Raw genomic sequence first — 24,874 nt, 5'->3', positions numbered from 1 at the left:
CTCTCTTACCTACTAAATATTAAGTTTCAGGAATGTGAGGTAAGGCATTATGTCTTATTTATCTTTGCATTTTTCAGCCTGATATCATTCACATTAAATAGGTGCTCATGTGCATGTATTTATAAAGTTGAATTTAATAACTAAGCAGCACCCAAGATGTACAGAGCGCTGAGCCAGGTTTCATTGATTGCATTAAAAATATTAGTCACAGCTTCCGTTCTAAGAGACAGAAAACCAACATATGCAGATCTGAAGTAATTTTCGAAAAATTATAAAGTAAAATAGCTGGTACAAATGGTGGAATAAAAATAGAATACATGAATACTGAGGCAATGAACAATTAAAGAATAATCTAAGTTGGTTAGGTTTAGGGATATTGTTCTAGGTGAGTTTTTTTGTTTTGTTTTGGTTTGGTTTTTGTTTATTTTTTGATGGAGTCTTGCTGTTGTCAGACTGGGCTGGAGTGCTGGAGTGCAATGGTGTGATCTCGGCTTATTGCAACCTCTGCCTCCCAGGTTCCAGCAATTCTCCTGCCTCAGCCCCTGGAGTAGCTGAGATTACAGGCACCCGCCACCATGCTGGGCTAAGTTTTGCATTTTTAGTAGAGACGGGGTTTCACCGTGTTAGCCAGGATGGTCTCGATCTCCTGACCTCGTGATCCGCCCGTCTCGGCCTCCCAAAGTGCTGGGATTACAGGCTTGAGCCACCGCGCCCGGCCTGTTGTTGTTGTTTTTAACATTAATGCATAGATTAGCTAATTACATGAGCAATGATGGCATCCTACCATCTATTCTTGTTAACTATTCACAAGTCTCTCTTACCTACTAAATATTAAGTTTCAGGAATGTGAGGTAAGGCATTATGTCTTATTTATCTTTGCATTTTTCAGCCTGATATCATTCACATTAAATAGGTGCTCATGTGCATGTATTTATAAAGTTGAATTTAATAACTAAGCAGCACCCAAGATGTACAGAGCGCTGAGCCAGGTTTCATTGATTGCATTAAAAATATTAGTCACAGCTTCCGTTCTAAGAGACAGAAAACCAACATATGCAGATCTGAAGTAATTTTCGAAAAATTATAAAGTAAAATAGCTGGTACAAATGGTGGAATAAAAATAGAATACATGAATACTGAGGCAATGAACAATTAAAGAATAATCTAAGTTGGTTAGGTTTAGGGATATTGTTCTAGGTGAGTTTTTTTGTTTTGTTTTGGTTTGGTTTTTGTTTATTTTTTGATGGAGTCTTGCTGTTGTCAGACTGGGCTGGAGTGCTGGAGTGCAATGGTGTGATCTCGGCTTATTGCAACCTCTGCCTCCCAGGTTCCAGCAATTCTCCTGCCTCAGCCCCTGGAGTAGCTGAGATTACAGGCACCCGCCACCATGCTGGGCTAAGTTTTGCATTTTTAGTAGAGACGGGGTTTCACCACGTTGGCCAGGCTGGTCTCCAACTCCTGACCTCAGGTGATCCACTTGCCTTGGCCTCCCAAAGTGCTGGGATTACAGGCATGAGCCACTGCGCCCGTCCTTGAAGTGAGTTTTTTTTTTTTTTTTTTGAGACGGAGTCTCGCTCTGTCGCCCAAGCTGGAGTGCAGTGGCCGGATCTCAGCTCACTGCAAGCTCCGCCTCCCGGGTTTATGCCATTCTCCTGCCTCAGCCTCCCGAGTAGCTGGGACTACAGGCGCCCGCCAGCTCGCCCAGCTAGTTTTTTGTACTTTTTTTTTTTTTAGTAGAGACGGGGTTTCACCGTGTTAGCCAGGATGGTCTCGATCTCCTGACCTCGTGATCCGCCCGTCTCGGCCTCCCAAAGTGCTGGGATTACAGGCTTGAGCCACCGCGCCCAGCCAAAGTGAGATTTAAAGGAAGTAGAGAGCCTGGTTTAGTAAAGAGGAACAGAAATGCTGTGTTTTCCTTTGCTATCATTTTGCTTTATATCCTCGTCATCTTTTTCATCCTCAGTTACCATTCCTATCACCATCCAAGAGCTGTACATGAACTGTGATATATGTTAAACTTTACTCATCTACCTCATGTTATTGGGACTTCCAGGGTTCAGTAAGATGATGTCTGTAGAAATACAGTAATCCAGCATTTCTTACTTGCTGTGATTTTCTTCGTCAATCCTGGAGATGGTAAAATAACACAGGGAAAATAATGGAGGTGTTTTTATATTCTAGTAAGTCTTAGCACATCAGCCACATAGTTGTGCTGTAAACTATTGTTCAGCAATCATTAGGCTGAACAACAGTTCAATCATGATTGTTGAACAATCATTATTGAACAATCATGATTGTTCAGCAAGAATCATTAGCTTGACCTGAAGCTTAATTCCATGTTGACACCATATTCTGACAAAAAGATTTACCGGCTTTTTTTTTTTTTTCTACTTTAGTATTATTTGCTTAAATCATTTAGGTTTTTAAGACTCCAGCAAAGTTTTCACAAGTCTTGTTTTATGGAAGTCTATGAAAGCGGGCGCTGCCTAAATGACTGCTGGCCCTTCCGCATTACTTGTCGATTACTTGACTTTTGCAGGTACGATGGACATTCCTGCCATTGCTGGCGATGGGAAGGGTAGGTCTTGGTGTTCAGTGTGCCACATGCTATGTCACTCATAGGGGCAGCTCCACTGATGAAACTTCAATAGGAAAAACTGTTGGAAAAAACTAAGGTGTCCAGTTGGCTGAATGACATCACAGAAATAATGGGAACAGTTGGGCTAGAAAAAAGGGGTGCCTAGAGACATGATTGCATGTAAAGGACTGGCTACATTGTTCTGCAAACTTCCCACAGCCAACTTTCCCAAGCTGGGCTTGTGGCTTATTTACTAGGTGAAACGCCAGGTGTATTTGCTCTTGTGCGTGTTCAATATAAGAGAGAAGTTCAGCTTTCCTTAACAAGGGCAAGCCACCGACATTTTTTTTTTCCATTGGAATACTTCTTTTGAATGAGATATTGAGCTCTTGTGTTTAACCAAATATTGCATAGGAAGATGGCTTGTAAGCAGGAGAGTAATTCCCAACAGCAGTGAATAATATTTTATGCATTATGACATACTTCCAACACTCCATTATATATGCGAACGCTCTTCACATGTATAATGTGAATTTAATTATTTGAGAACATTTCGTCTATTGGAATTTAGAACTTGCTTGTGTTTGGTTTATAAAGCAGATTTTTCTATTATTATTTGATACAGATGTGGGAGACGGAAGAAACTTTGGGCAGTGGTGGTGTGTGTTGTAATCAGAGTGGAAGCAAGGATGTGATACTGTTTATCAATTGCTAGAGTTTCTACTACCACAGAACAAATTCCAAAACCTTCATTTCAGAGCACTTTTGGAGTACATGAGTATGCAAATGATGGGAGAGATTTTTTAAAAAGGGAACTGCAAGGGAGCAGCTACAAGCAAAATATATATAATTGAGTGAATCTGGCACTTTTGTTTTTCTTGCCCATATAAATAAGATTAGAAGTAACTTTAGCTTCAGAAACTTACATTTCAGCTTATTTTATATAGTTACGAACTGAGATAATATCTTGAGACACTATTTGTTGAGCCCTTCTTTTTTCCAATTTATTTTCCCCCAGGCTATCAGACGCATCCCTACTACTCCAAAAAGAAGTGGGAATGTCATAAAGGGAACTAAAAGAAAAGGATGGACACAGTAGCTTGTGCCTGTAATCCTAGCACTTTGGGAGGCTGAGATAGGAGGATTGCCTGAAGCCAGGAGTTGGAGACCCAGTTTGGGCAGCATAGAGAGACCTTGTTCCTACAAAAAGTTAAAAAAAAAAAAAAAAAAAAAAAAAAGCCAGGCGTGGTGGTGTGTGCCTATAGTCCCAGGTACTTAGGGGGCTGAGGTGGGAGGATTGCTGGAGCACAGGAGGTTGAGGCTACAGTGAGCTATGAACATGCCACTGCACTGCAGCCTGGGCAACAGAGTGAGACTCTGTCTCTTAAAAAAAAATAACTAAAAGAAGAAAGAGTCTGTGTTTCATTTTCTTGATTTCCAAAGCAGAGTTTTGAGATTGAAAAGAGAAGGATTGAAAAATGTAGGAAGCAAACAAAATTTACACCATAGAAGTAGCTGAAGGAGACTAGGCAAACTTATGCTAGACCAGTGTTGCTTCTACCCTGACCCCTGGCTGAGAGACAGAAGAATGCACAAGGTCAGTTTCACAAGACTTCACATATAAAGGGTTGGCCAATACTCGAAATCCAGCCAATGTTCTGAAGAGCTCTGACTGCCACTGAGAGAGTACTGTATGCTGCCTGGGTGAAGAAACTGTGACAATGTTCTATCTTGTCCCCAAGAGTCCTTTTATGAGCAGCTGTATGCACTTGGCTCACTTGTCATTTTGTGGAATGATGTCAGGCTGTAGTTAAATTTACCAACATGGATACCATCGTGTTCCCCTTTTAATGGCCTACTACAAACTCCAATGTTGAGTAATTTTCCTTAGGTAATCAAGTCAGTAATTCTTTCACTAGGATTTACCCCCAGTGTACAGATAGGATTCAAATCCAGACAGTCTAGCCCAGGCATGGAGCTTCTACCCTCTAAGAAGTATAGAGAGATCTAAGAAAGTGAACCATGGGAACTGTCGTCAGTAGATGCTGAAAGCTGTGACAGTCTTTGCTCTGAACTGAACAGCCGGCTGCTTAGAAAGGATACTTTCTATTAGTCATGATCTTGTGAAAAATGAAAAATCTTTATTTTAGTTATGTTTGAAATGACTGCCTTTATAGATGTTGGTGATAATCTGCTCATGCTTTATTCATAGTCTATCTTAAGAAATTATTGTCAATCTTCTATTTTTTGCCCTTCTCTGAGGCTTGGGTTTTCCACCTGTAAAATCAGAGTGAAACACCCGCCCTACAGGGTTACAAAGACGAAACTGGATAACACGTCAAATGTGAAGGCACTTAACAGAGTACCTGGGATGCACAAGACCTAGAAAATTTTAGTTATCTTCTCAGAAAAAAATGTTTCTAAGGCTATTTAACATGTATTAATCACAATAAAAGGTTAGATATCAGAATAAAATATATAGCATGTCTAGTGAATGGTCACACATCTTTATTTACCTTGGAAATCTACCCAGAAGCACTTTGTCTAACATCCCGATTCTGTCGAGGTCCTCAGAAGGGGTTTCAGTTATTTCACAGATGGGAATGAAATAAGAGGTAGGGCAAAGCTCATCTACATGATCCTTTATGGACCCCACTCTAGGCCATCTAGAATACAAGTATGCCATCCAGCTCTCACCACAGTCTTGAATCTCTGGCTCAAAAACTGCCAGAGCCATCCGTCAATCTGTGACCCAATGTGTGTTTTTGAGGAGACTTTATGAGTTAGAGATCCATTCCCAGGCCCACATATTTGATTTCTCTAAAATTGATGTGCCTTTATACAATCTTTCTTCTTAAATGTCCACTTCTTATCATTAGGGAATTTTATCTTCACTTATATCTTTCTTCGGTTGCAAAATTGAAGAGACTAATCAGGGAGAAACTATTATTTGATGTTATATAGAGAATTAAGCAGAGTTCTTGCTTTTTCAGAAGGTAGTATAGAAATCACATGAGGATTTTAGTGCTATACATCAGGGCATTTCAGGAGTAAAGAAGAAGACCATTGTGTGTGCTTTCATTTTATTTTTTTTCTGCTTAATTGGGATAATTATTTTTCATCACCTGATGTTTAATTCAATGTTTCTAAAATTCAAAGCCCCTATTAATCTCATTTAACACAATAGCCACCTTTATTAGAAAACATTTCTTACTTAGTCTTGATAATTTATTTTTTGCAATTGTCATATTATGGATAACGTAGTAGGAATAATTTTGTCTTAAAGACCAGACCTTGAATCTCATCATTTTGGTTGTTATTGGTGATGATAATAAACTGCTGTTAAATTCCAATATTCTAAAAGATCTCTAAAATGACTGAGCATCTGTTAGTTTGACTGATTTTTCCCTAGGGCATCAATTTGAGTGCAAAATTTTTGTAAGCTAAATTGTGTTTGGTGTCTTTGTTTTGTGCTGCTATAACAGAATACCTGAGACTAGGAAACTTATAAAGAAGATAAATTTATTTCCTCACAATTTCTGGAGGCTAAGAAGTCCAAAATTACAGGGTCAGCATCTTGCGAGGGCCTTCCTGCTGCTTAATAACGTAGTGGGAGGCATAACGTGGGACTGGGGAAGATGGAAGGAGAGAGAGCGAGCAGAGGAGGAGGTTGAACTCACCCTTTTATAACAAACCCACTCCCTCCATAACAGCCCTAATCCATTCATGAGGGCAGAACCCTCATAACCTAATCATCTCTTAAAAGTCCCACCCCAAACATTGCTGTGTTGGGGATCAAATTTCCAACATGTGAATTTTGGGAGATATATTAAACCATAGCACTTGGATACCTGTGTTTGTTGAGGAAGGAGTATTTAAATCCTGATGCCTTTTTTTTTTTTTTAATGTGAAGAAATTCCTAGAAATTACAGTCTCTCTCCCACCTTGGGTATGCCCTGCTTCAGGCCCCTACAAGGATGCTGGTGAGGGAAACCAGAATCTTCTTTACTTTATTTGAATGGAAAGAGACAAATCTTCTGAGGGAGGACAAAGGCCTGTCATTAATAATATTTTTCTAGTCTTTTGCTTCTAACCTTTCCAAAAATAAGGAATTCAAGCTGTTAAAAATGTATCAAAACATAATGTCAACCCAAGGTAAAGAAGGGCGTGTCTAGTCTCTGTGCTGCCAATAGTTAATCACAAATTTCCTTATCATGAACGTACTAATATAGGAAATCAGAACTTGGTCTGTTCAAATCTTTCAAAGCATGTAAGAACTATTTCACATCTTTGAATAAAAACCCAGTTTCCCTTGATAAGATTGTAGAGACAAATGTGAAATAGAGCTATCTTTTAAATAAAAGTATAAATGTTGTAAAATCTTCAGTTACATCACTGATGTGTTTCTGGACTTTTCTATCAGTAGTATCATTAGAATTAATTGCGTATATATTGCTGTACTGCTATCCTCACCTACCCATATGTTAAAATCACCTGTCTTAACATCAACAAGCTGTTGTTTTAGTATTGCTTGCTGTACCAGTGCTTAGGACAGTGGGTCTACCAATTACTAAATATATGCTAGAACATTTTCTTCATCTTTGAATGTTGAGGAAGCTATAATTATATTTCCTTTTTTTCCCAGAGTGTCACAAAAATGAAACGACTTATCTTCCTACAACCTACCTTCTCGTTTCTTTTTGGAGGCAAATTTATAATGTGGAGGAATTCATAATGCCTTGGACAAAATGTGCAGCTATTGTTTTTACTGAGAAGTTTGCAAGTACCTGTTTTATCCACATAGATATCCAAGTGCTATGGTTTAATGTATCTCCCAAATTTCACATGTTGGAAATTTGAGCCACAACACAGCAATGTTGGGGAGGGTGGGACTTACTTTTAAGAGGTGATTAGGTTATGAGGGCTCTGTCCTCATGAATGGATTAGTGCTGTTACAGAGGCAGTGGGTTTGTTATAAAAGGATGATTAGTTCAACCTCCTCCTTTGCAGTTTATTTAGAGATCGATTTTACTTTGTATGGAGGAAAAGGGAGTGGATTGGGGCACTGGAAAAATAATAAAAATAATTGTGATTACTCTCTTCTCAAACATTGAATGTTTGTCCACAATTTTTCATTGGTCTGTACATTCCAAATGTTTCATTGTCATTTATATATCTTTTATACTCTTAAAAGTTAAGCTGAGGCCCTCCTCATGCAAATGAAGGCCCCAAGGAGTAGAAATGCTAACTAGCCCGGGACCAGAGACTGAGAGGTGGGAATTAGTTAAGGTCTTTACATTTCCTCACATTGAACTTTACTAGGTGGGCAATGCTGACCCTTGCTCTCATTAATTCATTGACCCCATATTATCCCATAAAAATTACTTAAGGAAATTTTTATTTGACAATTTGAGGATGTTATATGACCCTCAGTAGCAAGCCATACCATGTTTCTTTCTCTAACATTTATGCTTCCTTGAAGTTTTAAACTTTTGTCAGTCAGCAAACTGTTCACTAAATTCTTTCTGTGGGTAGGAAGCTCCTAGGATTTAAAGGAAAATAAAGATGCATGAAATATTGTTTTTACTTGGGAGGTACATTTTTGGGGAGGTAAGGCAATTACTCTAAAACCTTAAACAGTCACTCAGCTACTGTGTGATTCAATACCATGTCAGTAACATAGAGACTTCATGCTATTGGTGAATCTTCAGAAGGAGGGTTGTCCACAGGCAAACCCTAAAGCTGTTGGTATGTAGGATCTGTGCTTGGATTTAGAAGCAGCTGAAATATAGGTAATGAAAATTAAAATAAAGCTGAGGAGATCTTGGTTCTCACTCTAGACTTGACCTTGGGTAAGTAAAGGAATCGCTTGAGTCACAGTTTTCTCATCTGTAAACTGAAGCACTTGGGTATAGTTTTAGAGTCAGATGGATCTAAATGTAATAATTTGCGCAAGAAGGACTCCTTGAGGTAGGAAGTCTCTATGATAGGTGCCCATGATTCTTGCCTCCTGCTATTCATGGCAACATTGAGGGAATGTCACTTCCATAATTAGGTTATAAAATATTGGTACTTTTTTTCTTGCTAGCAGATGCTCTCTGTTGCTTTCTTGGCTTGCACACTTTGATACAGCATGATGTTATGTTGTAGGGGCCCCCAAACAAGGAACCAGGAGCTGCCTTTAGAAAAGAACTAGTAAAGAATTAAAACCATCAGTCCAGCAGCCTACAAAGAGATGAATGCTGCCAACAGCCACTGAGTAACCAGGAAGCACCTCCTTCCCTAGTCGAGACTGTAGATGAGACCACAAACACTGGGCCCACACTTTGATTAGAGCCTTATGAGAGATCATGAACCAGGGGACCCAGAGAAGTCATGACCAGGTTCCTGCCCTATAGAAATTATGAGCTAATAAATAAATGTTGTTTTAACATACTATGTTTTAGAGTAATTTTATACTCAGCAAGAGATAATTAATACATTCCTTTAATTAAAAATATTGCTTAATATCACAAAATACTGTTTATTTATTATGGAACTAAGATAATATAGATAAGAAAAGGGAGAGGCATCTATTATGCTTGCTTCCTGGAAATAATCCCTGTTTGACCTTGATTAATCCGTTAACCCTTGTTAAATCTGTTAAATCATCTTCAGTGTGCACATGGGGCACGGTTTTGTTTCTCCGTGCATTTGATGTCATCTGATGGCTCTCAGGAATTTCTTAAAATTATGGTTCTACTGATAGTACTTTCACAAAGTTGTTATTTTATGCCATTGCTTGGGATTTGGAGCCAATTAGAAGGCAGATACTTGTGCTTATTCCTTTTTTAAAATTTTAACAGAGACGAGGGCTCACTGTGTTGCACAGGTTGGTCTCCAACTCTTGAGCTGAAGCAAGCCTCTCACTTTGGCCTCCCAAAGTGCTGGGATCTCAGGTATGAGCCATGGCGCCCGGCCTAATTCTTCATTCTTTTTTTTTTTTTTTTTTTTTTTTTTGAGACGGAGTCTCGCTCTGTCGCCCAGGCTGGAGTGAGGTGGCGCCATCTCGACTCACTGCAAGCTCCGTCTCCCAGGTTCACGCCATTCTCCTGCCTCAGCCTCCCGAGTAGCTGGGACTACAGGTGCCCGCCACCTCGCCTGGCTAATTTTTTGTATTTTTAGTAGAGACGATGTTTCACCGTGTTAGCCAGGATGGTCTCGATCTCCTGACCTCGTGATCCGACCGCCTCGGCCCCCCAAAGCGCTGGGATTACAGGTGTGAGCCACCGCGCCTGGCCTAGTTCTTCATTCTTAACTGGTGCTTTCTCTTTCTAATTTTTTTCTCCCTTGGTTTCAATGGCAATTGCATTGAACTTTTCTCCTGCCACTTTAGATTCTCCTTCTCAGTTCAGACCAGGTGTGGTGTCCTAGACTCCTTCGTTAGCTTTTCTTTTTATGCTCACCTCTTATGTATGAGGATTCTATTTTGGGGCTTTTCCTGATCTAAACTTGTGCATTCTCAAGGTTTGTCTAGCCTGCAGATATAGTTGAAATTCATATTTCTTGAAGTGCAGAGTATGAACCATGGCTGGAATGGCAAGGGATTTGAGGGAGTTCATAGTGATGCGATGAACTAATACCAAATTCCATGCTGAAAACTTCATATCTCCTTTCAATGTTTTTCCTATTCAGATTACATCATTATGTGTGAAACTTGAACACCTCTGCCATATAGGTGTTCTGACCAGTTCCCACTTAGTCTTCAAGGCTTTACCCTCCATCCTTTCCCAATGGTAAGAAAATTATAACTGTGATTTATAAGGCTATATATTATAGTAAATTTTTGAAATCATAGTCGAGGCGCAGTGACTCATACCTGTAATCCCACACTTCTGGAGAACGAGGTGGGGGGGTCACTTAAGGCCAGGAGTTCAAGACCAGCCTGGTCAACATGGCAAAACCCCATCTCTACTAAAAATACAAAAATTAGCACAGTGCGGTGGCACACGCCTATAGTCTTAGCTACTTGGCATGAAAATCACTTGAGTCTGGGAGGTGGAGGTTACAGTGAGCCTAGATCACACCACTGTACTGTAGCCTAGGTGACAGAGTGAGACTCTGTCTCAAGAAAAAAAAAAAAAAAAAGAAAAAAATTTTTTTGAAATCATAAAGGGTTTAACTGCAAAATTTTTCAATAATATAAACATGTAAAGAAAGTCCTCCTTCCTACCTTTCCCCAGTCCTACTCTTCCCCTTAGAGGTAACCACTATTAATAGTTTAGTGTGGTTTCTAGCTCTTTTTGTCTGCATTTACAAACATACATATAAATAATAGAATCTATATATGAATATGGTTCAGCAGTTAGCTTTCTCATTTCATATCTCATGGGCATCTGTGCACGCCAGGGCTTAAAAATCTACCACTTTTTTTTAGCAGTTGCTTTTTTTTTTTTTTTTAAAGGAGAGATCAAGGAAAGAAACTGACTTTCATGTCTCCAGGGTTCTTCAGAAATACGTTAGAGAAACTTTGTTTAATGCAGCAACTTGTCTTATTTTTATCCTTATTTTATAATACGTCCTTGAATACAATATCTACACTGTTTTTTTCAGGAGTAAGTTCAGGCAGAACTTCAGTAACTGACATTTCTTATATTATGTATTTATGTATTCATTTACTTATATCAACGCTCCTATCCCATCTTAATACATGTTAGTTTTTTGTGCTTATGACCCTCTGCCACCCACCTCTAGGACCCATTTATTAATTTGTTACATTTGAAAAACATTAAAGTTTTTCAACCATATTATTGAATTTAATTCTCAAAGTGAATCTCTGAGCTAAAAAAAAAAAAAAATTATTATTTCTGTTTTACAAAGGAAGAAGTTGAGGCTTAGAGAAAATTGCCTAACTACCAACTGAGTCGTATTACATTGCCTGTGTTCATACCCTCCTATCCCATCTCCTGTGAGCTTAAGATTTACCAGGGTGGGCTGGACATGGGCGTGGTGGCTCACGCCTGTAATCCCAGCACTTTGGGAGGCTGAGGTGGGCAGATCATCTGAGGTCAGGAGTCCGAGACCAGTCTGGCCAACATGGTGAAACTCTGTCTCTACTAAAAATACAAAAATTAGCCAGGTGTGGTGGTGCACACCTGTAATCCCAGCTACTCAGGAGGCTGAGACAAGAGAATTGCTTGAACCCAGGAGACAGAGGTCGCAGTGAGCCAAGATCATGCCACTGCACTGCATCCTGGGCAACACAGCAAGACACCATCTCAAAAAAACAAACAAAAAAGATTTATCAGGGTGAAGTCCTGCCATATATGCTCAGAATCTCTGTATCCCCTTCCTTTGACATAAAAACAGCTAGTCTGTTTCATTTTCTTTGGATGAATTAATTCACACTGATATATTCCACAGGTAGTGACTCATTATGTTACCTCTCCCAGAGTTACTACTACAGGAGTTGGTGAATTAACCTAAACAAATGAGAACCATAGTAACAATTGTTTTAGAAAATAATTTGAACTCGAATAGACTTTAGTGTATCATATTTCATTTTTTGAGACAGGGCCTCACTCTGTCACCCGGGCTGGAGTGGAGTGGCTCAATCTCAGCTCACTGCAGCCTCAACCTACTGGGCTCAATCAATCCTCCCATCTCAGGCTCCCAAGTAGCTGGGACCAAAGGTGCACAACACCATACCTGGCTAAGTTTTATATTTTTTGTGGAGACGGGGTTTTGCCATGTTCCCCAGGCTGGTCTTGAACTTCTGGGCTCAAGTGATCGGCCCACCTTGGCTTCCCAAAGTACTGGCATTACAGGCTTGAGCCACTGTGCCCAGCCAGTTTTTGTGTATCTTAAACAATTTTACACAGAGTAGCCTTTTAATCCATGTCTCTGAACTAGGCCATACTTATATATAACTACCTCTATTATGTGTGTGTATGTGTGTATGTGTATATATATGTTTTTGTGTTGTTGGTATTTATTTTTCAAAAAGCCCTTCATGAAAATGACCAAGATATTTTTGGAAAACCAGTCCACTGAGACTTGTTCACTATACAAGTGCCATATGACTCCAGGGATTCCATTTTAATTTTTTGAATCTGAAATTTTTCCTTGTTAAAATGGTGATTGAAAAATTAATAATAATTTCCTCAGGGGTCTTTGAGTTCTTTAGGAACCATTTATTGTTTCAGCAAGATATTCTCCTCCTTGTAGATGCACATGGCTGTTTAAGAAGCAATGGGGACCCAAAGAAGAACAAGACTTGCCCCTTGCAAAGAGTTTGCCTTCTCTTTCTTCTATATGAATGAAAACATGATTTTTTTCAAGAAGAGTATTACTAGTAAAATCTCTCATCTTTATTCAGAAAGGTGATTTTTTTTGAACAAATGACTAGCCTGCATTTTTATCAGTCTGATTTTTTTCACACCTGGGATGTTTTTGAATATATGTGGAAAGGCAGTGAGTGACTCTGGGTAGAAGGAAGTGTGTAAAGATAGGTCAACAACATCGGTCCTCTGAATAGGGAAAAGGAGACAGGGAGATGAAAGAAAGGCCTGGGTGAACTAATTAATACATCAGAAGACTCATGAAACAGCTTCTCTGGTTTGCTCTAAATGAGATTTAATGAACTTTAGAAAACAAGCAAAAAAAAAAAAAATCCTAGAATTCCTTAGAGATGGATCTTTCAGTTTCTCCTGCAATCTAAGTTTGTGAACCAATCCCTCTTTAAATAATCTGTCTTGTAATGATAATACTATTAACAACGGTAGGGGTAATCATTGAAAGAATATTCACCATGAGCCAGGCTTTGTGCTGCATGCTACAAACAGATACTGTTCAATCCTTCACATACCCTTTGAGGCAGGTACACTTTACAGATGTGAACACTTAGTCACTTTACAGATGTGAACACTTAGTCTCAAAGCATTAACAACCAGCTCGAGGACAAAGAGCTGGGAAGGGTAAGAGTGAGAGCCACACCAGTGGGGTGGGGTGGGAGTGTCTGGCTCCATGGCCCTCTTAACCGTTTATGTCTGTTGGTTTTTCCAAACCTGTGGGCAGCGTTCCCATGTTTTGAATGTGACATATGAGTGACAGAAAACTAAACATACAAATGAAGGCACTGCTTGGACTGCGGGGCCTGAACAGTCTTTGTAGCGTTAACAACACTCATAATAAAGTAAATATTCCCAGGGTAAATCGTTTGATATTTTAATGTGTTCTTTATGCTAATGATCATTTAGTCAACCAAACTTAAGGAACATTCACTTTGTGAAACCCAGCTAGATATTATGTGTACTTACAAAAGAAATAAAGGATTTCTGTGCTCTGCAAAGCAGTAATGAGGTGTTGATCCTGGGGAGATGGGAAGAGGATGAAAGGATATAGGAAGCTGGGATGCGTGTTTATCGTCACATTTATGTTGTTGGTGATTTGAGTATTCTGAAATTGATTAGCATTGTAAACAAACGTGCAGTTGTTCAGTTGATTTCAACAAGATAAGCACATTAACCAAAAAATTCAGATCAAAAAGATTACTTTGCAATCTGAACTATTCTGTGCAACTTGCTGATCATTTTCCCCTGCACATCTTCCCCAGCTCCCACTCCATTTGCTTCCCTATTCCTTACATTTATTTGCCCCGGTGGAAAGAACATTGAACCGAAGGGAGCCATAAGCTATGGTCCCAATGCCACACACTAACTGTATGACCCTAGTAAAATTTCTCTAGGGCTGTGATGGGTTGCAAGGATGGCCATGAATTCATCATCTTCTGCAGCCACATTCCTTGGTAGTCCCCTGCTGCCCTGATTCTGGGCTAAATCATGTGCTTTGCTTTGACCAATGGACTTTAGCAAATGTGACATAAGCAGAGCCTTCAAACATGCTTGCTCATTTTGAAGCAGGATATTTCCCTGACCCCATTGTGGGCAAGAACAGGAGTGCCCAGGTGGTAGAACTAGCCAGCTGATTCAGTGCTGTCAGGGCTGTACTCCACCCACTTGCTTTGTCCCACTGCATTCCACCCCTCGCAGGAGGGGGAGCACAGGCGAGTGGGTACAGGAGCCAGGGTGAGTGCTTTTGGGTGCCAGTAGGAGCAAAACTCCATGTGGGTCCCATAGCAGCATCTAGGGGGGATGCCCATGACCTCTGAAGCCTCAGAAGGAGTGACACAGTGCTCTTTTAGCTTTGCCATCTGCAGATGGCTTAAGTGTTAGCAGCTCAGTGGAGGGTCAGTGTGACAGCCTTTTGCACCCACATTCATGGCCCCCAAGTTCTTGTCCAGCCAGGAGAAATGAAGTCACACAAACAATTTGAGGACAGTAATGTGGGGGATTTTATTGCCAACGGAAGTGGCTCTCAGCAGGAAGGGGAGTTAAAAAGGGGACAGAGTGGGAAAGTTGTCCTCTGCGGAAGTCTGACCATCCCCAGCCAGACTCCTCTCTGAAGCTACATTGTCAAGCTGTCCCTCTGAAGTCAAACTGCTTCTCTGTGACATCCAACCATCGTCTCCAATGTCCAGCTGCCTCTCCTCTCTCTGCCAGCTAATCCTGGGGTTTTTATAGGTACAGGAGGGGTGGTGGGGTGGGCCATGGGTGGTTTTGGAGAAGGCAACATTCAAGAAAGAAAACAGGTGTGTAAATTCTCACTTTGGGTCATGGTATCAGGCTTTTCAGCTTGAGGGTGGGGCCCTCACTTGGGACCTGCCCTCCCAGAATTTCTCTGCCTCCTGTCTCTATCGGTTTGGCTTGCCCTTTGGCTGCCCTTGGAACTCTGCCAGGTGAAGAAGCCCGAGTGAACCTACAGTACGATTAGATACATGTGACCCATTTTCCCTATCATCCTGGCCAGGCATATAAGCAAGGCCATCCTAAGCCAGCTAGGTGCTAGCTGCATCACTAAAGAGCCTGCCCAGTATGAGCACAGCTAACCAGATCAGAGGAGACTGCTTAGCTAATTTGCTAAATTGGAGCTAAAAAAAAAATGCTGCTTTAAGCCCCTAAGTTTTGACGTAGGTTGTTTCGAGCAAAAGACAACTGATTCTAATTTTAATAATAAGTCTAATTTTAATAATAAAATAGCAACATATCCATTGCCTCCCCCATCACATTGTTGGAAAAGTCTGTGAAAGAATGCAGTGGCTGTGCATGAGTGGCTTCTTGTAGCGCTGGGCCCAGCACAGTACCCGTGTTTCATTAGCGACTCAGTGTTGTACACGGAACAGGTGAATAATAATAAACTAGAAGTACAAGGTAACAGTCGTTGTAGCAACAGAATAACCAAATATGTAAAATTCCCCAAGTAAGATATTTCATTTTCTCTTTAAACATTTTAATAGCTGTGCCAGAGAAAATTGAAAAGAACAAAATGAAGCAGGTGATCTGAGTCACCTGGGTTAGTAACAGCTGGGAGACAGGACCAGTGGTTTCTCTGAAGTTCTCATGCCAGCCAGGGCAGCAGCCTGCACTTGTCTGGGGTTTCCCACTATGATCAGAAAGATATTGCCAATTGCATTCTCTCTCTTTGAGTTTGAAAGTTCAAATGATCAGACTTTTCTCACTTATTTGATTTTTGTCTATCTTTTTTAAAATACTCAGGATATGTGGGTTCATTCTAAATATCATTTTCAGTGGGGATGGTCATAGAGTCCATAATAAAAAAATTGGTGAGTGCCAAATCTGGAGATATGGAAGAAGCCTTCACAACCCACAAAAGCAGCAGACACAGTCCATGACAACAGGGACTGCAAGGTCACAAATGACTACTAAAAGTGGTATAAATATTTCCTTAACTGAAAACATACTTGACCCAACTGGGTCTATGAAAAATAGGTATATATATATAATATTTGTTTTTATTTTTTTGAGACAGAGTCTTGCTCTGTGCCCAGGCTGGAGTGCAGAGGAGTGATCTCAGCTCACTGCAACTTCTGCTTCCCAGGTTCAAGTGAGTCTCCTGCCTTGGCCTCCCAAGTAGTTGAGACTACAGGTGCCCGCCACCACACCAGCTAATTTTTGGATTTTTAGTAGAGATGGGGTTTCACTATGTTGGCTGGTGTCATGTTGTTGACCTCAGGTGATCCACCTGCCTTGGCCTCCCAAAGTGCTGGGATTACAGGTGTGAGCCACTGCGCCCGGCTACGTTTATATATTTCTGTTCACATTTGTCTATTCCACAAATTTTTAAAAATTTGGTTACATTCTATTGTAGTCTAGCACATAGAAAAGTTCACAAAACATAAAGGTACTGTTTATTTAAAAATTACGAAACAGACACCCATATATCCAGTACCCAGGTCTGAGACAGGATACTGCCTGCATGCCGGAAGTTCCTTCCTCTTCATACCCTCCCCTCTCAGCCTAATGCAAACTGCAATCCGACCTTATGATGATGATCAAGTCCTTGATTAGCTCTATTGTTTTACCACCTCTGCAGAGGTGTGTACCTCTAAACACTATAGATTAGTTTTGCTTGTTTTTGAAATTTATGTAAATGAAGTCATTCCATATGTCCTTCCGTGTCTTGCTTCTTTTGATTAATGCTGTTACTTGCTTTGGATAGCTATAATTGATTCATTTTCATTGACAGGTACATTTCCATTTTATAAGTACAGTATTTAAACAATTTACTATTGCTACATATATCAGTAGAAACTCAGTTTCTCCAGAAACACAAATTTTCAGGGCCTTAAAATAAGCATATCTTCAACTTCAGTGAAAGAGACCCAAATCATTTTCAAAAGTGCCAGGAACCATTTAACCCTGACACAGCTGTATTTGAGTGTTCCTGATGCTCCATATCCTTGCTAGCACTTGTTATTGTCAGACTTTTAATTTTTGTCAGTCTGTGGGTATGTGACAGAATCTCATTATGATTTCCACAATTTCCATTTTCTGATTACTAATGAGGTATTTATATATAATCATACATATAATATGATTCTATAATAAATATAATCATAATCTATGCTTTATGTATAATATGTAACACGTTTTCATATTTTTTAGCCATTGGATTTCTTTTGTATGAAGTGCCTGTTCAAGTCTTCTGTCCTTTTTTTTTTTTTTTAATTGTGTATGTCTTTTCTTATTGCTTTATAGAAGATTTTACATACTTTGGACCTGAATGTTGGCTGGTTTTATGGGCTGCAATAGATTTCCCCACTCTTGGGTGTTTTTAAACTTTATTAAAATGTACTTTTTGATGAGTTATTAATTTTAATAAACTAAGATATGTCTAATTTCTGCTTTTGATGACTTACTAAAGAAAGCTTTTCTTACCCTAAGACCTTGAAGATAGTTTCTCATATCCTTCTGAAAGCTTTACAGATTTGTCTTGTATTTACATTAAGTATATAACACATCAGGTGTTGAGTCTTTAATGTGAAGTGAAGATGCAATTTCATTACTTTCAAAATGAATACATACTTATTCCAGAACCATTAACTGCAAACAACTTTAGAGGCAATACGGAAGAATAGATCAGAGGGGAAGCAGAAAGACAAGTCTGGAATCTGCTGGAATCATTCAAGCGAAAGAAGATGAGAGCTTGTATTAGGATCATGATAATAGCAATGTTGGGGGTGGGGGCTGAAGAGGAGTTTAAGGTGGTTGGTAAGAATGTCAAATCTTTACTTCAAAATGATGTAAGGAAATAGGCTTTGAGGGAGAAAGATTACATGAATATACCGAAGATAGGACAGCAAATGGAAAGAAACTTCTTCAAAACAGTCTACCCACAGGCTATGTGGAAACTTACAACAGTAAAGTTTCAGAAAGTTAAAAAAATCAAAAGTATAGAGACCTTTGAAAGAATAGAAGATTTGCAGTTGATCTGAAACTGGTGATTGATGATAAATGTATTAACATAGGAATTATGCATGGCTCCACTTTGTTTAATATTATTTTTCAGTTTTTGACATTCTTAGCAATAGGTTTTTCAACTTTTACATCTGATGCATTTCAAGTAACTTGATGTCGGTTTGTAATATCGTAAGTCTTGCTGAAAATGCATTCAGATATTTTCAATTGATAGTATCTTCCAAGGTTTGACTCAGCCATTGTTTTCTAACAAAGTCTCATATCATTTTTTTCTCATATGCGGATTTTTTTCTTTAGTAAGTTAAGGAAAAGCAGATCAGACAATAACTGCTAGTATGGTTCAAATTTATATTTGGTCTCATTCCTGTTAAGAGATTAATAAGATACATACTAGTTTGTGACTGCAAGTTGATTATGAGAGAAATTTCATTTGCTCTGAATTGCATGAATATTTAATGTAGTAATTGCACAGATATTCCACACTCAAGATCACACCTTCTACTGCCATTTCTTGGCCTTCTGAGTTCTGCACTTTTGAAAGAGATGAGCCCTCTGGAGCATGACAAATTTGAATTAAAGGTATTTGCAACAGGATGTTATTTTATCTTTCAAAAGCTGATATAACCTGTAGGTTCTCTTTTCTTAGTTTGGGACTCATGGGCTTGAGAACTACTAATGTAAATTCTACTCTTAGGCATGTGACATGACAAACAGAAAAAGAGAAAACTCAAATAATTGCTCACAAGATTAAGAAGGCTGCAAGATCCATAATTAAGACTTTTTAAAATGCAGTAAATTATAACCTGGTTTTTCTTTTCTTTTTTTTTTTTGAGACGGAGTCTCGCTCTGTTGCCCAGGCTGGAGTGCAGTGGCCGGATCTCAGCTCACTGCAAGCTCCGCCTCCCGGGTTCACGCCATTCTCCTGCCTCAGCCTCCCGAGTAGCTGGGATTACAGGTGCTCGCCACCTCACCCGGCTAGTTTTTTTGGAATTTTTTTTTTTTTTTAGTAGAGACGGGGTTTCACCGTGTTAGCCAGAGTGGTCTCGATCTCCTGACCTCATGATCCGGCCGCCTCGGCCTCCCAAAGTGCTGGGATTACAGGCGTGAGCCACCACGCCCGGCCATAACCTGGTTTTTCAAAAGCAGTGGTGGCATTTACAAATAAGAAGAAAAAAATGAAATGATAGGAGGTAGGAATAGATGCAAGTTAGAAGTCAGATATACCAAAACTTTTTTCTTTGTGTGTGTGGTCATGGAGTGGGTAGGGAAAATCCTTTTAACTGTTTAGCGGTTAACTTTCGCGGTGAAACATTAAATCTCTGAAGCAGTGGGGCAGGATGCCTAGAGAAGAAACAGATCCTGAGTGTTCCTTTAGAATGTGCTGCATGTTAAGAAACAGATCCGCACGTGATGTAGCTGGCGTTTTCTAGGCTCAGGACGAGTGAAAAATCACAAGATCTAGACTGAAGTTCACCCTCAATTACATTTTTGGATATGTCATTTCATCTCCGTGTCTTGCCTCCACAGAATGTGTTTCCCTGTAGATCTATAACTATTTTTTAACTGTTTACTCAGCAGTGGATTAAAGGATTTTTTTTTTTTTTTTTTTTTGAGATGGAGTCTCACTCACTCTGTTGCCCAGGCTGCAGTGCAGTGGCACAATCTCAGTTCACTGCAACCTCTGCCTCCTGAGTTCAAGTGATTCTCCTGCCTCAGCCTCCCAAGTAGCTGAGACTACAGGCACCCACCACCATGCCCAGCTAATTTTTATAGTTTTAGTGGAGACAGGATTTTACCATGTTGGCCAGACTGGCTTCAAACTCCTGGCCTCAAGTGATCCGCCTGCCTTGGTCTCCCAAAGTGCTGGGATTACAGACATGAGCCACTGCATCCAGCCTAAAGATAATTCTTTAGTCATCGAAAATCTGGTTTTGGATCGACTGCAGACTCCTGTGGCTCTATGTAAGTTTTTTTATCTGCTCATTTTTCAATATTCATAAAATGGATGTTTCCAAATGAACGAGCCAGTTACACACTTGCACAAGAAACAGTATTAGGTGTGGAGTTTGGTATAGCAAATTACATCAGGGCCTGTAGCAATCTGGGCTCTAGAGAAACCACATAGTAGGTTTAACAGGAAAAGTTGAGTATAAAAATTTCAAACTCTAATAAAAAAGTAACCATAGATATAAGAAAAGGGAGGAAACATTTGGAAGGGGTTGAGATCTCTTGGATGAGGTTTGCCTTGGCCACTTGGTAGCAGAGAAAGTTAGCTGGTATGGAGTTGTGTGCAAACACTAGGCAACCCTCGGGATTGTAGCTGGGAACAGGTGATCAGCAACTGGTGCAATGGGGGTGCAGTGCTACCTGGCTGTGGGACAAGAGGGCCTTCAGAGTGCATGGGATGCACTGGGGCAGGGGTCTGGGAAAAGCTTCTCAGGGCTGAGGACAGGTTATCCCCGGGCCAAGTGTGCAAGGTTGCCGAGGGATTGTGTCCTGGTCCTGTGGTTTGGTCAGGCTCCAGCGTGGCTGACACTCAACTCCTCTGCCTGTGCTGCAAATCACGGAAGCCTCTTTTTCTTGGAATCTTCCTCCAGCGCCCTCTACTGACACAGTTTAACATCACTGTCACTTTAAAGGAGAAAGGCTTAAAGGAACTGGTGGTTGATCACAACGCACTGTATTGAAGGGTGTATTTGCACCCGTATGACAATAAACTGATACCTGACCCAGGGTCCAAAAGCAGTGAAGAAGGCCAATAACAGCATCACAAAAAAAGCTGGAGGCTATTTTCAATCTATGAAAAGAGAACCTTTGGCCAGGCGCGGTGGCTCAAGCCTGTAATCCCAGCACTTTGGGAGGCCGAGACGGGCGGATCACGAGGTCAGGAGATCGAGACCATCCTGGCTAACACAGTGAAACCCCGTCTCTACTTAAAAAAAATACAAAAACTAGCCGGGCGAGGTGGCGGGCGTCTGTAGTCCCAGCTACTGGGGAGGCTGAGGCAGGAGAATGGCGTAAAAACCCGGGAGGCGGAGCTTGCAGTGAGCTGAGATCCGGTCACTGCACTCCAGTCCGAGCGACAGAGCGAGACTCCGCCTCAAAAAAAAAAAAAAAAAAAAAAAGAAAAGAGAACCTTTAAAACCTTTCGAATATGCTGACGATCAAACTTTTTTTTTCTGTTGACCAAAGACCAACATTTCTTGATATTTCTTAAGTGTATCATGACATATTAATTCTTGCATTTCTAAATAAATTACAGCAATTTCTTATCTGTGTATTTAAAGATAAATGAAAGCCTTACAGAGTCCTATTCATCTAAGCATATCCAAATAACCAAAAGTAATGAAACCCTTCAGTCTCTGGAAAACAATAAAGGGAATGCAATTCATAAACTCAGGTAATATTTCTCATGCTCCTTTTCCTGCTTTGTCTCAATTCCCTTTCATATCATTTTTGTTGGAGCCTCTCATCTGTGTGTGACCCTCCACCCTCCACACACAATCAGAAGTTCACAAAACAAATCCTCCGTCGTTTCGAATCCCACAGCGTACTTTCTTCTCTCGGGTTCTTTCTCCTTCTCCGTTAACTGGCCTCTCTTTTTGTTTTCGTCTCTTCTACTCACTTTTCGATTTCTCCTTAGGCATCCCTCTCTTTTCTTTTGTATTTTTAGGTTCAATTGTTTTCTGCCCATTTTCTTTTTCAGCTTGCAAGAGTCCTTGAACTACTTTGTCAGAGACAATCTCCTCCGAACGCAGAGGTGGGAGGAGCAGTAAATGCGGCCGCTTGTTCTCTTCATGGGCGGTAGGAGGGTCGGCTCCGAACATTAACTCGTTAGAAATCCTGTCCCCTTCACACTTTCTCCTCATAAATCTTTGTTGGTTCTTGCAAAGAGATCAGATATTCAATATTTAAATCTTTCAGAAGTTCTGGAATTTACAACCTAAGACCACCTTATTCTTCTTTCTCTTTGCTGGGCTGTACCTAATTTCTCTTGGTTTCTTGGGAAGTGCAGCCAGGTGAAGTGTGAGCAGACACACACACACACACACACACACACACACACACATATCATTCTCCCATCTGGAAAATGTTGACATCTTCATTATTGTTAAATCTTTGCCCTCTAGTATGTCTGCTCCTTATAACTTGCAAAAAACTGTGTCCCCTAAGTACAGTCTTTGCAGTTCTGTGTTCCTTTTAGGTGTTCTGCAAACAACTGCAATACTGCCAGGTAGCTGCACCTGGTGGGTGCAGAGATCCTGTTTGGGCTCAGTCTGTCACCTTGGAGGCACACCAGGAGGCACACCAGAAGGCACAATTTTATCCTGAACTGTAAAGCTCCTTTTACTTACTTACAAACCGGGAAAATGAAGTTGGCAGTGTTCAAATACATATTTTTAGTTTATTATTCTTCTAGGAATTATATAGGATTTTATAGTTTGAGTGGAAATCAGCAATAATTTACTTTCTAAATGTGGTAGCCATTATGAAATATGTTAGCTACCTTTCTCTTCTGGGCACATTGTAAGATTGGACTTCCCGTGGATCAGGTGACTGGCATCTAATTGCCGGTGCAAGACTCTTCAGAGCTGTCTTTTCTCTTTGACTCAAGGACTGGACATGTAGGAGATGGTGGTTGCTCCATCAACGAGGTCTTAGAGTGGGATGATATAAAGCAGAAACTTCAGCCACTCTGGGAAAGACATAGCACATAGGTGAGAAATAAGCCTCTGTCGTTCTAAGCCACTGAAATTTAGGGGTTGTTACTTAGTATAACCTTGCTCATTCTAGCCAATTACCTAAACATGAACTTTTCTCTTTGCCCTAATGATAATTGTTTTTGCCTTGGATGCGTATCTTAACTAATTATACAGAGTCAGTGCTATTGTGCAAACTTCCCCATTTTGTGATGTTTCTGCCATCTTTTTGAAGAAACATTGGTTGAATGTTGTAAGTGAAATTATTTTTAAGGCAAGGATCCCCATCTGTAGACCTAGATGGGATCTTTGATATAAGTATATTACTAGAGTGTTAAAAGCAATTTAACACTTTAGTATGTTAAAATTATTGCAAATGCAGAACTTTCTATTAATGTATATCTAATTTAATTTTCTGCAGGTGATTTTATGTATTCGTTCTTCATTCATTCATGTATTTATTAATTTAAGTTTTTGTTCAATGAAGTATTATTGAATGCCAGGGCCTGGACTAGGCTGGAGATATCATTGAGAATAAGATGTAGTACCTATCATCTTTATAATGAAGTTATTAATCCATTTCTTGTTTATAAAGACCAGTAATGCTTAAACGTACGGTAAAACAGAAGGTCATTTCTAAATAATTTGCCTTTAAATATATGTCATATCTTGGGCATTATAAACTGGTTTTCAGCTGATGGAAGTAATTTTAAAATGTCGTGTGTTAGAGTCGACAAGCTTCTTGTCGTTTCTACCTACCTTTGTCCGTTACAAATTTAAGACAGCTAACTCAAAGTGCTGTCAATATGTAATACTAGTCTTTATGGATATTTGGTTATAATTGAAAGAACTGATCTGGAGATACAACTGTAAATTGACGAATTGAGGAGGTGGATAACTTTTATTGTAAAGTTGTTTCTTTTGTGGATGCCAAATGACCTGATGTTGCATATTTTCTCATATATAAAGGTACTTAAAAAAAATGCTTCCCCACTTAAGTGGAGCAATGGCAACCCTGAGTGGTTGAACTTGTTCATTTTAGGGCTACTTTACTCATGAGATGTCTTACTGATGTCTACTGTGTTTTGTTTCTGGGTAGCTTCCCACCATTGGTTTTAAAAAACTGCAGATGATGGTTATCAAGATTAAAAATATGAATTATGGAAAAGTGACACAAAAAGAAAAGAGCCCTCACAGGTTGGGGCCTGCTAAGGTAGAATATAGATAGGAAAATGAAACAGAAAATATTTGCTGTGTAGGTGATGAGTTTTCAAAGTAAGAAATGCAGTGGTTGGGTCAAGGATATGATAATGAGAAGTCTTTCTCATAAACATCCTTCCTAGGCTGCTTTTCAGGTAAGTGCTTCTTTTCAGACCAACTTACGCATCACATCTTCTATGAGACTATCTATGTATTCTCTTCCCCAACCCACATACATCTCAGTGATAATCCTAAAAAATTTTGAAGTGTGACAAAATATATTCCACAATGTATGCATACCTGAATGTAAAATTAATATTTGGGAAGAGAGTACCATTCTATCGCATACATTGAAACATTTAAATATGAAATAAATACTGATTACTCTTCTCCTTTATTTGACGCCAGGGATGTTCTTGTTTCTTTTTTCTATTGAGGTTTTTATCCCAAATTTTTGCCAAGACTTCACATAAAGGTTTGGTAGCTCATGAGATCAGGAATATAGCAGGCTGAACTAGGCTCTAGGGGATATAGTGATAAAATACAGCCTATCGTGTTGATGTTAATACTGTCCTTAATAC

At 39.8% G+C, this 24,874-nt stretch overlaps 1 pseudogene; it reads right to left on the bottom strand.

Annotated features, from left to right (window-relative positions):
• Positions 1-22,220, bottom strand: part of LOC117084971 — a 28,975-nt pseudogene extending 6,755 nt beyond the window's left edge.
• Between the last annotated feature and the right edge of the window lie 2,654 nt (positions 22,221-24,874).

The sequence above is a fragment of the Trachypithecus francoisi genome, unplaced genomic scaffold, assembly GCF_009764315.1.
Source record: "Trachypithecus francoisi isolate TF-2019V2 unplaced genomic scaffold, Tfra_2.0 Lachesis_group1, whole genome shotgun sequence".
NCBI classification, from domain to species: domain Eukaryota; kingdom Metazoa; phylum Chordata; class Mammalia; order Primates; family Cercopithecidae; genus Trachypithecus; species Trachypithecus francoisi.
The sequence above is the reverse complement of the archived record's forward strand: the minus strand, read 5'-3'. Positions and strand labels throughout refer to the sequence as shown.